Source organism: Bubalus kerabau, chromosome 11 (assembly GCF_029407905.1).
Source record: "Bubalus kerabau isolate K-KA32 ecotype Philippines breed swamp buffalo chromosome 11, PCC_UOA_SB_1v2, whole genome shotgun sequence".
Classification (NCBI taxonomy): domain Eukaryota; kingdom Metazoa; phylum Chordata; class Mammalia; order Artiodactyla; family Bovidae; genus Bubalus; species Bubalus kerabau.
The window spans coordinates 23,195,262-23,212,613 of record NC_073634.1 but is presented as its reverse complement, the minus strand read 5'-3'; the positions used below and the strand labels follow the sequence as shown (position 1 = coordinate 23,212,613).

The 17,352-nt window shown below is 43.8% G+C and overlaps 1 long non-coding RNA gene across 1 annotated transcript; it reads right to left on the bottom strand.

The window, feature by feature from the left end:
• Positions 1-13,287: 13,287 nt before the first annotated feature.
• Positions 13,288-16,670, bottom strand: LOC129622371 (uncharacterized). Its single transcript, XR_008699933.1, has 3 exons — positions 16,586-16,670; positions 13,898-14,148; positions 13,288-13,539 (listed from the first exon to the last, which is right to left on the bottom strand). It is a non-coding gene; the product is annotated as an uncharacterized LOC129622371 (long non-coding RNA).
• Positions 16,671-17,352: the final 682 nt, after the last annotated feature.

The following is a 17,352-nucleotide window of genomic DNA, read 5'->3' as shown; positions in this document are numbered from 1 at the left end:
CTTTTCACCTTGCTAATAGTTTCCTTTGATGTGCAGAAGCTTTTAAGGTTAATTAGGTCCCATTTGTTTATTTTTGCTTTTATTTCCAATATTCTGGGAGGTGGGTCATAGAGGATCCTGCTGTGATGTATGTCAGAGAGTGTTTTGCCTATGTTCTCCTCTAGGAGTTTTATAGTTTCTGGTCTTATGTTTAGATCTTTAATCCATTTTGAGTTTATTTTTGTGTATGGTGTTAGAAAGTGTTCTAGTTTCATTCTTTTACAAGTGGTTGACCAGATTTCCCAGCACCACTTGTTAAAGAGATTGTATTTAATCCATTGTATATTCTTGCCTCCTTTGTCAAAGATAAGGTGTCCATATGTGCGTGGATTTATCTCTGGGCTTTCTATTTTGTTCCATTGATCTATATTTCTGTCTTTGTGCCAGTACCATACTGTCTTGATAACTGTGGCTTTGTAGTAGAGCCTGAAGTCAGGCAGGTTGATTCCTCCAGTTCCATTCTTCTTTCTCAAGATCATTTTGGCTATTTGAGGTTTTTTGTATTTCCATACAAATTGTGAAATTATTTGTTCTAGCTCTGTGAAGAATACCGTTGGTAGCTTGATAGGGATTGCATTGAGTCTATAAATTGCTTTGGGTAGTATACTCATTTTCACTATATTGATTCTTCCAATCCATGAACATGGTATATTTCTCCATCTATTGGTGTCCTCTTTGATTTCTTTCACCAGTGTTTTATAGTTTTCTATATATAGGCCTTTAGTTTCTTTAGGTAGATATATTCCTAAGTATTTTATTCTTTCTGTTGCAATGGTGAATGGAATTGTTTCCTTAATTTCTCTTTCTGTTTTCTCATTATTAGTGTATAGGAATGCAAGGGATTTCTGGGTGTTGATTTTATATCCTGCAACTTTACTATAGTCATTGATTAGTTCTAGTAATTTTCTGGTGGAGTCTTTAGGGTTTTCTATGTAGAGGATCATGTCATCTGCAAATAGTGAGAGTTTTAGTTCTTCTTTTCCAATTTGGATTCCTTTTATTTCTTTTTCTGCTCTGATTGCTGTGGCCAAAACTTCCAAAACTATGTTGAATAGTAATGGTGAAAGTGGGCACCCTTGTCTTGTTCCTGACTTTAGAGGAAATGCTTTCAATTTTTCACCATTGAGGATAATGTTTGCTGTGGGTGTGTCATATATAGCTTTTATTATGTTGAGGTATGTTCCTTCTATTCCTGCTTTCTGGAGAGTTTTTATCATAAATGGATGTTGAATTTTGTCAAAGGCTTTCTCTGCATCTATTGAGATAATCATATGGTTTTTATTTTTCAATTTGTTAATGTGGTGTATTACATTGATTGATTTGCGGATATTGAAGAATCCTTGCATCCCTGGGATAAAGCCCACTTGGTCATGGTGTATGATCTTTTTAATGTGTTGTTGGATTCTGATTGCTAGAATTTTGTTAAGGATTTTTGCATCTATGTTCATCAGTGATATTGGCCTGTAGTTTTCTTTTTTTGTGGGATCTTTGTCAGGTTTTGGTATTAGGGTGATGGTGGCCTCATAGAATGAGTTTGGAAGTTTACCTTCCTCTGCAATTTTCTGGAAGAGTTTGAGCAGGATAGGTGTTAGCTCTTCTCTAAATTTTTGGTAGAATTCAGCTGTGAAGCTGTCTGGACCTGGGCTTCTGTTTGCTGGAAGACTTTTGATTACAGTTTCAATTTCTGTGCTTGTGATGGGTCTGTTAATATTTTCTATTTCGTCCTGGTCGAGTTTTGGAAAGTTGTACTTTTCTAAGAATTTGTCCATTTCTTCCACGTTGTCCATTTTATTGGCATATAATTGTTGATAGTAGTCTGTTATGATCCTTTGTATTTCTGTGTTGTCTGTTGTGATCTCTCCATTTTCATTTCTAATTTTATTGATTTGATTTTTCTCCCCTTCTTCACTGATGTTTTTAAAAATGTTTTTGTTTATTTATTTGACTGTGTGAAGCCTTAGTTGTGGCAGGATTTTCAATCTTATAGTTGTGGCACGCAAACTCTTAGCTGCAGCACGTGAGATTTTAGTTCCTCAACCAGGGATTGAACCCGAGCCCCCTGAACTGGGAGGGTAGAGTCTTAACCACTGGACCATCGGGGAAGTTCAGACTTTACTGAGCCTTTGAGTGTAGAATTCTGGGTTAGAAGTTATTTTCTTTCAGAATTATGAAGGCATGATTCCTCTGTTCTAACATCTAACATTGCAACTAAGAAGAATGATACCATTCTAAGCTGTTTCTTTAAGTGTGCTTCTCTGTGAAAGCTTATAGGATCTCACCCTTGTCTCAAGCATTCTGAAACTTCACAATGATTTCCACTGATACGAGTCTATTTTTGTTTACTGGCCCCAGCACTTGATGGATCCGTTCAATATGAAAACTCGTATCTTTCAACTGAGGAAAATCTTCTCAAGTTATTTTTTTATTGATTTTCTCCCTTTATTTTGCCTCTTTTCTTTTTTCTGTGACTCTTGTTTGCATATTGGACTCCTTAGAATAGTTTTTCTTAACTTTTAAAAACTTTTCTATTTTCTATCTCTATTTTCTATAGAAATTAGAGAGAAATTACAGAGAATATTTCTATTCTCTATTTTCTATTTTCTATCTCTTTTTGCTTTACTTGCTAGAAAATTTCTTCAACTTTATCTTTCAACTCCTCTATCGAGTTCTCCATTTTTGCTGTCATATTTTGAATTTCTGAGAGCTTCTCCCCACCCCCCACAGGAATGTCTCTTTTTAATAAAGCATCCTGATCTTATTTCATAGTTGCAGAATCTTATCCCACTAAAGCTACTGATGTACAGTTGGGATTCACACACACACACACAGACACACACACACAGAGTGACATGCATTCTCTTCTCCCTTACAAAGTCTCCACTTCCTCTAAATTGGTTTAATTTTTAAAAATTTGTTTTCCTTTCCATCTTCCATATGAGGTTTTTCTCATATGTCTCATGATTCTTGATTACCTTTACTATTTTTTGTTGTTGTTTGGTAGCCAAGTCACATCTGACTCTTTGCAACCCCATGGACTGCAGCATGTCAGACCTCCCAGTCCCTCATCATCTCTTGGAGTTTGCCCAAGTTCATGTCCATTGAATCGGTGATGCCATCCAGCCATCTCATCCTCTGTTGCCCTCTTCTCCTTCTGCCGTCAATCTTTCCCATCATCAGGGTCTTTTCCAGTGAGTCAGCTGTTAATATCAGGTGGCCAAAGTATTGAAGCTTCAGCTTCAACATCAGTCCTTTCACTGAATATTCAGGATTGATTTCTTTTAATATTGACTGGTTTGACCTCCTTGCTTTCCAAGGGACTCTCAAGAGTCTACTCCAGGACCATGGTTTGAAAACATCAATTCTTCTGTGCTCTGCCTTCTTTATGGTCCAGCTCTCTCATCTGTACATGACCACAAAAGACCATAGCCTTGACTATATGGACCTTTGTCAGCAAGGTGATGTCTTTGCTTTTTAACACACTGTCTAGGTTTGTCATAGATTTCCTGCCAAGAAGCAATTGTCCTCCAATTTCATGGCTGCAGTCACCATCTGCAGTGATTTTAGAGCCCAAGAAGAGGAAATTTGTCACTGCTTCCACCTTTCCCCCTCCTATTGGCCATGAAGTGATGGGACTGGAAACCATGATCTTCGTTTTTTCTAATATTGAGTTTTAAGCTGGCTTTTTTATTCTCCTCCTTTACCCTCATCAACAGACTCTTTTGTTCCTCTTCACTTTCTGCCATTAGAGTGGTATCATCTGCCTATCTGAGGTTGATATTTCTCCTGGCAATCTTGATTCCAGCTTATAACTCATCCACCCTGGCATTTTGCATCATGTGTTCTGAGTATAAGTTAAAAAAACAGGGTGACAATAAACAGCCTTTAATATTTAAGGCACTAAAAAACTGATTGGAAGCTTCAAAGCATTGATGGCTCTTGTTAAGTATTAGCTTCTTTGTAGGGTGATCTGGCTGGAACCCCCAATGTCAGTCTCTTGAGGTGTTTCCTCTTGACTTGGTCAGGTTTCCCAGAGAAGACACATCCAATCTTTCATCTGGAGGGTGAAGACCCGTCAGTTGGTGTTCCAATAGCTGACTGTTTCAGAAACTTTGTAGAGTAAATTGAGCTCCCTTTTTCATAGTTGCCTGAGAATTCAGCTGTCTTGGGTTTACTGTCATGCCTCCAACATGTTGCTGTCATTGTTTCTTTTCCCATTTTCTTCACCCTTGTTAGTTTGCTGTGCCATGCTAAGTTGCTTCAGTCATGTCCAACTCTTTGTGACTCTATGGGCCATAGCCTGCCAGGCTCCTCTGGCCATGGGGATTCACCAGGCAAGAATACTGGAGTGGGTTGCCATGCCCTCCTCCAGGGGACCTTTGCGACCCAGGCATCAGACCCACATCTCTTGCGGCTCTCCCATTGTAGGCAAATTCTTTACCACTGATCCACCTGGGAAGCTTGTTAGTTTATGCCTATTTTTTAAAAAAAGTTCAGGTTTGGAGAGGGAGTGAAAATAGATACATGTACTCAATTCACCATCTTAACCAGAATCCATTATTTAATTGTCTTCTTTCTTCATTTATAGTTTCACAAGCAAAAATTTGGATTTGTGTAAGTTATATGCTCATAGGCTTTGTTTTCCCAGGGATTATGGTAATATTTGATGAGTATCTTATAATTTATAATTATTTTCTCACTCCTGATCTCATTTGGTTTTCACTATGACCTAGTAAGGACTCGGGTTTGATCCCTGGGTCAGGAAGATCCACTGGAGCAGGAAATGGCAACCCACTCCAATATTCTTCCCTGGGAAATCCCATGGGCAGAGGAGTCTAATGGTCTACAGTCCATAGGGTCACAAGAGTCGGACATGACTTAGCAACTAAACCACCAGTGAGGTAGAAACTATTATTCTTTATTTTTAAGTATGAGAAAACTAAGGTTGAAAGAGGTTGAGTCCTACCCAAGTTCCATTAGTTGGTAAAGAGCTGAGACAAGACTCAAAACTAGATTTCCTGACTCCAGGCTTTTTTGGTGAACATTCTATAATCAATCAGTAAAGAATCCTGTCTCACTAGTGGACAGCTCTGCTAGGAGATCTCTCCCTTAATAGCTGAAACCTGCCTCTTCTAACACTTTCCCACAAATTCTGGTTCTGCCATCTTCAGCTACATGGCATAGATCTAATTTTACTTCCCAATATGAGGCCTTTAACTCTTTATATTCAGCAGTCATTGGGATGCGGATGAAAGGCAGTGGAGTCATGAAATTTAAAATCTGAGTCTAGGGTGTTGGATGAGGGTCACAGTTGCCTTTGGTTGCAGGTAGGGTGTGAATGAAACGCCAGAATTCTCAAAGAATGATGGTAATGACTGAAGCGAGGGTAGCAGATGAGAGCAACATGGTGCATCTGAATAGCTTAAAACTCAAAGGAGGAGGAGACTTTGCCTGTGAGTGCCTGATAGATGTGCAAGGAGAAGATTGCAGAAGGTCATCCCTGCCTCCTAGGCACAGAATTAGGTTGTAAACAATCCAGATAAGACAAGGAGGTAGAAGAAACAATGGTCTTATAGATTGAAAATGTAGAAGTGTTCATTACAAGGAAATGAGGTTTCAGCAAGGTGAAGTGAAAATAATTGGGATGAGGTAGTGAAAGATGTGGAGAAGGAAATGGCAATCCACTCCAGTTTTCTTGCCTGGAGAATCCTGTAGACAGAGGAGCCTAGTGGGCTGCCATCTATGGGGTCGCACAGAGTCGGACATGACTGAAGCGAGTTAGCATGCATGCATGCATTGGAGAAGGAACTGGCAACCCACTCCAGTCTTCTTGCCTGGAGAATCCTAGGGACAGAGGAGCCTGGTGGGCTGCCATCTATGGGGTCACACAAAGTCAGACACGACTGAAGCGACTTAGCAGCAGCAGTGGAAGTTGGCTCAGCTGGTAAAGAATCCCGCCTGCAGTATGGGAGACCTGAGCTTGATCCCTGGGCTGGGAAGATCTCCTGGAGAAGGGAGTGACTACCCATTCCAGTATTCTGATCTGGAGAATTCCATGGACAGTATAGTTTACGGAGTCTCAAAGAGTTGGACATGACTGAGTAACTTACTCTTTCGGTGAAAAGCAGAGTTGGGAAAAAGTAAGCTCAATGCAATTCAAGGATGTACCTGTGGGACTTCCTTGGTGGTCCAGTGGCTAAGAATCCATACTCCCAATGCAGGGGGCCTGGGTTTGATCCCTGATCAGAGAGCTAGATCTCCCATGTTGCATGTAAGAGTTCACACGCCACTACTAAAAGATCCCTGCATGTCAAAACTAAGACCTAGTGTGCAATAACTATAATTATAATATTTGTAACATTATGAAAGTTTATTTGATTTATTTAAATAATTCTGTACCCCTGACCTGCTGCTGAGTCAGTTGAGGACAGTACCAAGACAGCCGGAGTCTTGCTTCGGTCTCTCCCTTCTTCCAATGGGAACATGCCTGTGGGGAAGGCCTGTGTTCTCACCTGTAACATGTCCTGGCTTGCCACCTGGCCCACAGTGTTTTTTCTTGTCCATCACTGCCAAAGGCACTGGGTAAAGGATTTGGCCTGAAGCCAAAGCAAATAGCAGCTGAGAGACACCCAACAGTTGGCGTCTGGCTCAGATGGCTCTGGCGCCTTCCTAGAGAAGCCCCTTTCCCCGCAAGAAGTCTGCCTGGCTTGATGAAAACTACAGCTAACATATGTTCAGGGCTTTGGGGTTTACAGGCATTATCATGTACAATATCTCATTACATCCTCCCAAATATATTGGTTGTAAGTTTTGACTCCCATTATATAGATGAAAGTGAAAGTCAGTCGTGTCTAACTCTTTGCAACCCCATGGACTATACAGTCCATGGAATTCTCCAGGCCAGAATACTGGAGCGGGCAGCCTTTCCCTTCTCCAGGGGATCTTCCCAACTCAGGGATTGAACCCAGGGCTCCTGCATTGCAGGTGGATTCTTTACCAGCTGAGCCACAAGGGAAGTCTCTGTCCTGGTGGCTCAGATGAACCTCTGACCTGGTGGTTCAGAGGGTAAAGTGTCTGCCTACAATGTGGGAGACCTGGGTTCAATCCGTGAGTTGGGAAGATCCCCTGGAGAAGGAAATGGCAACCCACTCCAGTACTCTTGCCTAGAAAATTCCATGGATGGAGGAGCCTGGTAGGCTACAGTCCATGGGGTTGCAAAGAGTCGGACATGACTGAGCAACTTCACCACCACATATAGATGAAGAAACTTCCTTCTCCATCATTTAGAAACGAGTGACACCGATCCCTTCTCCCCAACAACCATGAGTTCATTTTCTAAGTCTGTGAGTTTCTTTCTCACAGAAGTTTCTTTCTCACTTACTTATATTATAAGTAAGTTCATTTGTATGGAAGCGATAGTTAAGGACTTTAGGAAGGTCATGTACACATTGCTATATTTAAAATGGATAAACAACGAAAACCTATTGTATAGCACATGGAACTCTGCTCAATGTTATGTGCCAGCCTGAACAGGACGGGGGTTTGGGGGAGAATGGATACGTGTGTATGTATTGCTGAGTCCCTTCACTGTTCACCTGAAACTATCATCACATTGTTAATCACTATACGCAATACAAAATGTTTTTGGTGTTTAAAATAAAATTTTTTTTAAAAAAAGAAAGAAATGAATGACACTGAGTCATTAACTCTCTCTGAACATCAGCTTTTTTAGAAATAAAATAGGATTAAGACTTTCCCAGGTGGGGCTAGTGGTAAAGAACCCACCTGCCACTCCAGGAAACAGGAGATGTGGGTTCGATCCCTGGGTTTGGAAGATCCCCTAGAGATGTGGCATGGAAACCCACTCCAGTATTCTTGCCTGGAGGATCCCATGGATAGAGGAGCTTGGTGGGCTACAGTCCGTAGGACTGCAAAGAGTCAGACATGACTAAAAACACACACATGCATACATGCACTCACAGTTCAGGATCTTTCATAAAAGCTCAAGCTCAGAGTCTCACTGACTCTTACCTTAGCTTTATGACCAGTAAAGAATCAGACCATTTATTCCTGATAGAAGATCCAGGAATATTCCTAACATCATGCTGGGAGTCCACAGTCAAGGTTGTGACCAAATCTCTCAGTCCTTGACCCCCGTCACTCTCTTTGGCCATGTGGAGGGAGCACAGTTCCCTCATCATATCTAATCGGTTTTCCAGAGACCTCTAAGTTGTTCTGGAGCAAATAATGCTGAGAAAGGGGGATACAGAAGCTGGAAGGATGGAAACAAGATATTTCAGGGTATGCTGAACTGATTATTTCAGACCTGGTCCTGTCTGAATCAACATTTCAGAACTGTGGTCTGAAGGGGCTGAGACAATCCCTGAAGAACTTCACAATGAAAGTGAAATGTCCAAGGCAACCCTTTCTCTGAGCAGAGAGATCCAATGGGTACTTCCCAGACCCTCTGCCAGTTCTGACCTTGGACTTGCTCATGGGCGGGAGAGAAGACTGAAGTGATTTCATGCAATGGAGACCAGACCACCTTCTCCCTGCAGACTTTAGAGAAATTAATCCCTGGGCCAATGGGAAAATGCTAGTAAATTATTCACATGTATATCTGCTTGTCATTTAGTAAAGTGAGATTAATAACATGGGTCATAAGTCACTTGTGAAGCATAAGGGGTGTGGGTTGCTGTGTAGATGTTAAGCTTCCTCTCAGTGGCTAAAGTTGGTTTTTGTTGGGTCTGTCTTACTCCCCTCCTGTTCTCTCCACCAACAGCAGAGATAAGGGCAGCAGGAAATAGTTTGGATTCTGAGCTCTGTTCTTTCTGTACAACCCCTGTGCCCATAAGGGCAGGCAGGAGGAAGAGAAGGGCCACAGACTGGGGGCCTCCACTGCTCAGAGCTGCGGTGTGCAGCACCTCCCAGCCCACAGCCCCCCAGCCCACAACATTTATGGGGACTCCTAGGAGACTCTTGAAGAAAGGACACCAGGAATAAGGCAGTCCAGCTCCAGAACTGCCATATGTGACACACAGTGTTATTACTAAGATGAAGAAGCTGAGGTTTAGAGAGGTCAAGCAATTTGCCCAAAGGCTTGCAGCAAGCAGAACCAGAATCTGCTGCCTCCAACTCCTTCTGCTTCTCCCACCACCACTTGAACCTTAACTTCACTGAGTTGGAGTCTCATCATCACTGAAATGATGACAATTTTACTGGGCACTCTCTCTGTGTGAGGTAAGCATGCTACTCCTGTTAACTCATTTAATCCTTAAAATAACCTATGGGCAGGAGCTACTTTTATCCCTGTTTACAGATGAGAGAACTGGGACTTAGAGAGATCAGAAACCCACCCTAACCAAAGCTCATGTTCTAATCCACCTTGCTGCATAAATTCCCATGTGCAATTGGAATGATTTTCCCCACCCTCTGACCTCACCAGGTAACACTGAAAACAAAATTAGATGATAGATGTTAAAATGCTTTGCGAAAGTTAAATGTGTGTGGCATAAAATAAAGACAAATGAAAATCTCAACTCCTGCAGATCTTATTCTATAATAAAGCCCAAACTAACTCCCGCAAAACTGACACAACCACACGTCCTTGCTCACGTAAAGTGGTGGAGAGAGAGAGAGAAAATAGCACAAGCAAAACCATAGAAGGCGTATTTAACATGGTGTATGTGTGCTAAGTCTCTTCACCTGTGTCTGACTCCTCACAACCCCACGGACCATCGCTAATCAGGCTCCTCTGTCCAAGGGATTCTCCAGGCAAGAATACTGGAGTGGGTAGCCGTTCTCTTCTCCGGGGGATCTTCCTGACCCAGGATTGAACTCATGTCTCTTATGTCTTCTGCATTGGCAGATGGCTTCTTTACCAGTAGTGCAGTAGCTGACTGCAAAAAGAAGTTGCAAAGGGAGAGTACAGGAGCTAAGAAAAGCCCCGGTCCTGGCAAGCGGGGCCAGGCTGCCCTGTCCCTGGGAAGGAAAGCAGGAGTTCAGGCAAGGATAGAGATTCTGACGAAAGTGAGTGGAAGGGGGCTATACTCTTGATGCCACAGCGATGTGTATGTGTGTGTGTGTGTGTGTGTACGTGCGCACGCGTGAGACAGGCAGGGCCACTCACCCACCCTCTGCAGTATCATGCACAGAGGGTTCCACCTTTTCTTAAACACAGACCCTACTCATCTTCCACCTAGCGCTTCTTGCTGCCACAGCCCCTGACCCCCTACAGAATCAAAATACACTCTGCTCTTGGCGCAGACTCTTGCTCTCACTTGTGGGCCTTTTCCATGGACTTTTATGTCTCTGTTTACTTTGTGTGCTTCTTGAGTGGCTCATGCCTTTAAAGGAAATGCTCCAACCGTGGCCTGTCATTACGGCCCTTTGCTGGCCACTGGCTGTGCTCACCCCACTCCTGGGACGGGTGAGCCTGGGCTTTTAATTTGCTGTGACAGGAGATAATTGTTGCTTGGGTTTTGACCTCTGAAAATAAACCAGGGTGGTGCTTCCCAGCTGGGACTCCACAGAAGCAAGCTCACCCCTGTGGCCCGTGCCAGGGGAGGCTTAGCCAGGGTTGAAATGGCTGGTCTCAATGTCCCTCACCCCCTTTCCTTTTCTGGATCGCAAAATGTACAATTAGTGTTTTCTTTAAGGGCTCAAGATGGCAAAGTTAAGAAAGTTCAGAGATACTTTATGATATTGTATGCAAGGATTCCAGAGGGGGGATACTGTGAAATCTCAGTCTCTGGGGATATTAACCCCTCCTCCACTCAGGCCTAATCCCCAGTTACAGTTCTGTTTAAGTTCAAGTACATCACAGGCAGCCCACCAGGGCTATACTCTGTGTCTTTTTCTTCTTTTTTAAAATACAACATCATACATAGAAGTATCTAGACAAGGTCTTACCAATCGAAACACATGGAATTGCAAATCAGGTTATCGGGTTTTGATTGATGGGCAAGACACTTCTGACTCTAAAATGAGATAGCTGGAGAGATGTTCTAAGTTTCCTTCCAGCACAGGGATATGTTTATCTTGAACTCCATTGCCTGGCTTGTTTCACCACACCAGAACTGTGAGAAGTATTGTGAAGCCTGAGTCGGTCATACAAGTTCAGACAGTATTAAGATGTCTAATTGTACATTTCAACTCTGGCGTGGGACTAAGATAACACAGAAGGAGAAGCAAAGGCAGGGAAGCTCAGAGTGGGTGAGAAGAATGAATTCATGAGGACCCTGCCCCCATGTGCTCAGGGCCCTGTAAAAAGTCCTGCTTGAGCCCCAGGTCTCTGTTCAAATCTGTCCCTCTACTTCCAGTAGTCATGTATGGATGTGAGAGTTGGACTATAAAGAAAGCTGAGAGCCGAAGAATTGATGCTTTTGAACTGTGGTGTTGGACAAGACTTGAGAATCCCTTGGATGCAAGGGGATCAAACCAGTCAATCCTAAAGGAAATCAGCCTGAATATTCATTGGAAGGACTGATGCTGAAGATAAAGTTCCAATATTTTGGTCACCTGATGCAAATAACTGACTCATTTGAAAAGACCCTGATGCTGGGAAAGATTGAAGGCAGGAGGAGAAGGGGATGACAGAGGATGAGATGATTGGATGGCATCACCAACTAGGTGGACATGAGTTTAAGCAAGCTCCGGGAGTTGGTAATGGACAGGGAAGCCTGGTGTGCTATAGTCCATGGGGTCACAAAGAGTCAGACATGACTGAGTGACTGAACTGAACTGAAGTCATTAGCTATGTGACCCTGGGAGAGTTATCTAACTTCTCTTAGTGTCCCCAGCTACAATGTGGGAAAGCTAGCAGACACCTCACTGAGCTGAGGTTTAGCATAGATCTCCTGAGGTCTAAGATAGATCCAGTAAGCATGGTGGCCATTTGTGTATCACTAACAATGCTCACTTTCCTCCTTTTGGGTACGTGGTCAAACAACATTTCCTTCATCCCTTGAAGTTGAACTTATTAATGTGGCTTGCTGTGGCCAATGAAATGAGAGCAATATTCTGTATTGCTCTATGCAGAAGCATTTAATAGTCAGTGTAAGACACTGCTGTGCTCCTTTTTTGCCTTGGCAACCTGTGATGCCATAGAAGGAACAGGTAGAAGCCCTTTTACTCCAGGTCAGCATATGGAGAAATGTGGAGCAGAGCACCCAGCCAACCTTCAACTGGACATGTAATGAGATTGCAAAGTAGACTTTATTTGCTCCTGAGGTCTGGGGAATACTTGTTACCACTGCACAAACTAGCTTACCCTGACTATAACAATATTGATGAAGCACCTAGCAAAGCTCTTATAACAATTATTATCTCATAATAAATGATAGTTGCCATCTTGATTCATGCAAGAAGGCTAGGACTACTGTCTTTGGAAGCAACCACAGACTCTAATACAGTTCTGTCACTTTCCTAGTGACAAAGGGTGAATTTAAACTCACTGAAGGCTCTCAGGTCCCAGGTCAACACTGTATCCAAGAAAAAGGAAACTCCTTCCAGGAATCAGGGAGGAGTATCACTATTTGCCCCAGGTGTACAGTCAAGGCATCTTGTACCTGGGTTTTCACCAACCAGAAGGTAGGTGGTAGAGCAATTGGTTTCTTCAATGCATGACTTCAGTGAAGTTATTTCTCAGGCATAAGCCTAACACATCCTCTGCTCAGAGTAACAGATAATAGCTGGTTACCTGATTCCAATATTTGGTATTGATTATCAGTGCAGACACCAAAATCTTTGTTCTTATTAACACGTCCTAGGAATGTTTTTCTTATTAAACTCACTAAGTTATAAAACTATAGGAATCTCATTTACATTTGAGTAAAGGGAACCACAGAACCTGGCCATTCTTTTCGGGGAGTTGCTAGTGACAAAGCAATGCATCACCAGTATAGAAGAAGCAACACAGATGAAAGTTAAGAGCATGACATCAGGTGCCCCTGAGACATACGTTTGCATCCCAATTTCTTCACTTAACTGTAAATAGTATGTGTTCAAGAACTTAGAACTGGTTTTGATCCACAGACAATAGTCAATAAATATGTCTTATCATATACAATGGGCTAGTTGATAATTTTTCACATTTCTATTATTGCTTTAGTCATTTATTCATTCAAAAGATATTTGCTTCAAATTTCCTTGGTGACATTTCATCTTCCCAGAAACTCTATGAGGTCGGTAATAATGTTCTCATTTTTTTTTTTAACTGAGCCACACAGTTTGTGGAATCTTAGTTTCTTGACCAGGGATTGAACCCAGGACCTCAGTGGAGAGAGTGCAGAGTCCTAACCACTGGACCACCAGGAAATTCCCTTGTTCATATTTACAAGTGATTAAATTGAGGCACAGAGACAATAAGAATCTTGAGACAACGTAGCTAGTAACGTGAAAGAGCTGGTTAAGCGAAAACCAGATCTTAAATAAAGAAGTCTCTCATACTCATAGCCATAAAGAAGTAGATCTTGTGAGTAAACTCCAAAATCTACACAGCTCCTGGAAGAAGAGAAAAGGTTCTTTTAATATCACCCAACTCACTCTGAAGCCCAGTGAGTTTGAACTTGACAGGGATATTTATTATAGAAAGGCATGCTGACCAGAAGTGGGTCATCCGAGCATAAATACAACCTGTGCAAAGAATGTGTTGTTAAAGAGGAAAAATGACCCCCCCCCCCCACACACACACCACAACCCAGGAGGCTATGCAGTCTCAACAGCAGCCGAGGACCAGCATCCATTGTCCTCTGGCCAAGAGGTCTCCAGAAGGGGGACGGGGACCTGGGTCTCTAAGGCAATCCTTGAGCACAAGTTTAAAGCTTATTCACTAAATTAAACACAATCTCAGGCATCTTACCTTCTCACAAGGTACCCTGGTGACCACTGAGATCCTGACTGTACTCAGGAACAAGTGTGCACATCCTCTGGCCAAGCTCTGGGAGGAAGGAAGCTGGAGCTCTAGGACAGCGCTTGCCTCCAGCCACTCAGCGCCGCACCTCCCAGGTCTCTGCCAGATGTCGCCTCTGCATTCTCCAGAAAGTGGGGAGCCTGCCCTTCTCTCCCCCTCTTGAGTGGAGTGCCTTCGGTTTCTGACTTAGTCTGTGATTCCTGTGGGGAGAGAAGAGCCAAATCTGGGTCCCTTTCCTTGGCCTCACTCTAGCCCACCCACCTAAGCACATCCTCATCCTTTAAAAAGAAAAAAAACTGATTTGGCTGTACCAGGTCTTAGTTGTAGCATACAGAATTTTAGCTGTGGCATGTGGAATCTAGTTCCCTAACCAGGGATCAAACCTGGGCCCCCTCCACTGGGAGCACTCAGTCTTAGCCACTGGACCACCAAGGAAGTCACCATCCTCATTCAAATAAAAGGGCCTGTGCACATCAAGGCCTTCCAATAATGACTGGGACTGGGGAGATGAACTCTCAGTGTGGTTCCATGATGCATCATCCAACCCAGGAAATGGTGGAGAGTGCAAAGGTAGACTGTGCTCAGTCGCTTCCGTGTCCAACTCTTTGTAACCCTGTGAACTGTAGCCTGCCAGGCTCCTTTCTCCAGGCAAGAATAATGGGGTAGGTTGCCATGCCCTCCTCCAGCGGATCTTCCCAACCCAGGAATCGAACTCATGTCTCCTGTATCTCCTGCATTGCCGGTGGATTCTTTACCCACTGAGCCACCTGGGAAGGCTAGGTGAGGCTCTAGAACAACAGGCATAAAGCAGGACAATTCCAGGAAGACTGGGGGCCTCTGTCCATGCTTGTTCCCCATCAAACGAGTCTCTGAGTGCCCTGCTGAAAATTCTGGGGACTCTACCCTTGGCTAGTGCTGCGTTTACACTTACTGGCCAAAACGTGCAAAAGAGAACCATGGGCAAATTTCAGCTGCCTGCCTGGAAATATAAGACAAGTACTCAGAGATTTAAATGAAGAAGTAGGTTTAGGGGTTTAATTTCTACCATATCAACCCAACCATCATGGAATCCAGAGCCCCCAGTTTAGGAGGCAGCTGCCTGCAGCCCAGTTGGTGGCATTTTGGGGAGCACAAGAGGGCTGTTTGTCTTCATTTGCACTGATTTGCTGCTGCCAGTTAAAGGGCCTATATTTAAGACTAGAGTCATTTGTTTCCTCTTTACGCCTTGAACAAGATTCCTCCCTCAGCTAGAGAATAAGTACAATGTTTGTAAACAGCTGTCTTTAGGCTGGCACAGCAGCCTTCCCCTTATGCAACTGAGTTTTCTCTGAAAAGACAGCTGTTAAAAGCCCAGCCTGACACTTACTGACTTGACTGTGCTGTATCCATGGGGAAATCAGAGTCACCGGATTGAATGGGCTAATCAAGTCCTATGAATCACTGTCTGCATGAATAGCTGCTTTTCCAGAGACTAAAGCCACATGGCTGGGAAGAACAACTTTCAGCTGCTTTTCTTGCATCCGATCAAAATGACTTATCACTTGAATGTCGTAATCATTGCAAGGTCTTTTTTACTTCCATTTACTTTTATACCAGACTGTTGCGTATTGGATGACTTAGCAATTTCAGTCCATTAAGCTTTTATAAGTTTAATCTGTGATTTAAAAAAAAATCCTTCTCTTTGAGCATCTATGAAACGGGAAGAGTTAAGAACTTTAAAAATCAAGCAATTGGCAGGAGGCCAATAAGCCTGGTCCGTCCACCTGAAAGATAGAACTTCATGGAAGCTAGGGGTGGAGATGTGTTAAAACTAATATCTTCTGAATCTTCTGAAAATGTTATAAGCAGACTCACTCTGCAGGGTCTGATAAATGCCAGAGATTGAAAGGGGTCTCAGGGTGGTGTAATAGTCTATCATAGGGTTGCAATATGGTCCGTGTGTCCTTGACTTTTCTAAAAGCTAGTTCTCAAGATAAGCAGTCCAGGAAAGCACCTGGCAATGGCAGGGACTCAGGAAATAGTCATTGATGAACTGACCTGGCGTTGTCCCAGCTTCCCGGGTACCTGGTGGAGCAACTTCGTCTTCCCAGAGGCTAAGATAGATTCCAGCCATGAGTCTAACCCACTGAGGCGGCCCCTCCACTTCAGCCATCCATGGCCCATGTGGGCAGGAAGAGAGAAACTCTGAATGGTCACTTAATTGTGTTTGCTGTTAAAAAGAGCAAACCCTAGATGCTTGCTCAGAAGCTATTTCCCTCCTTGTGGACAAGTGAGCTCTGCATAGAGGAGCAAGCCAGAGGATTGGTAGTGGGGCTTCTAGAGGAGGTGATATTTTACAGCAACTCCAAAATGATCAGAAATGTCCCCAGCCTCTCTCAGGTGTGGAGCCTCATCCAAACGGGTGGCTCAAAGTGGGTTTGTTGACACCCATGCTGTGTGAGCACCGGGCAGCTGGAGGAGCCTGGGGCAACAAGCACAGACACACCTGGCGGAAGCCATATTGACAGATGAGCTGGGTCTTGAGTGAGGGCAACCCAAGGTAATGCTGTGGAGCCTCATGCCAACTGGAAATCCCTACCTCCTGCCCCCAGCCCAGCTGCTCAACTTGACCCACAGGGCATCTCCAGGGACTCTTACCAGCCTTCTCCAGAGATGATATTTGCCACACACTGGCATTTCCTACACTCCTCCCGGCAACTGCATCTCTGGGGGCTGCTGGGAGTTCACTGACGGAGCTACTCAGGATGGTGGGTCAGCAGGCTGGCATCCTTAAGGAGGTGGTGTTTAGCTCTGAATTGGGAGCTTCTGGGACTCAATATCCCCTCTCCCCTGCCATACCCAAACCCCAAGGTCACCTTTCCTAAGAAAGAACTCCTTCAGAACATTCCAGCCTTAGCTCCTTCTGATGTCCCTGCCATGCAGGCAGCCCCTGAGTGACAGCCATCCCCTTTATGTGCAGTGGCACTGGGCTGACTGCAGAAAGGTCACTCAAGGAGCGTGATGAGAATCCAGGCTCGTGAGCCTCACCCACAACACTTCCAGCGTGGAGGCAGGATGAGGGGAACAGCATCCGGTATGCAGACATGCCTCCAGGTGCTCCTGAAACAGCGCTGGGGCTGGGAAGCACTAACAATTGGAACTTCAAAAGTGTATTTAAATAGTCCTTACTTTGTTAAACCCGTGAAACAGTAAATTTGACCCCCAGCTTTAGAAGAAGCTTCCTGACAGCTTTAGAAGAAGCAGTTCCCTCTTTTACTCAAACAAGGCTGCTCTCTGGGTTCTTAACACTCTGAACCAGCAAGAATCTTTGAGCAGCTCCAGTGCAGCATGGGCTGCAAACGACCTCTCTGAGCATTCCGGACTCCCACAGATGCAGCTCCCAGCCGCTCCCAAACTGATGCAGT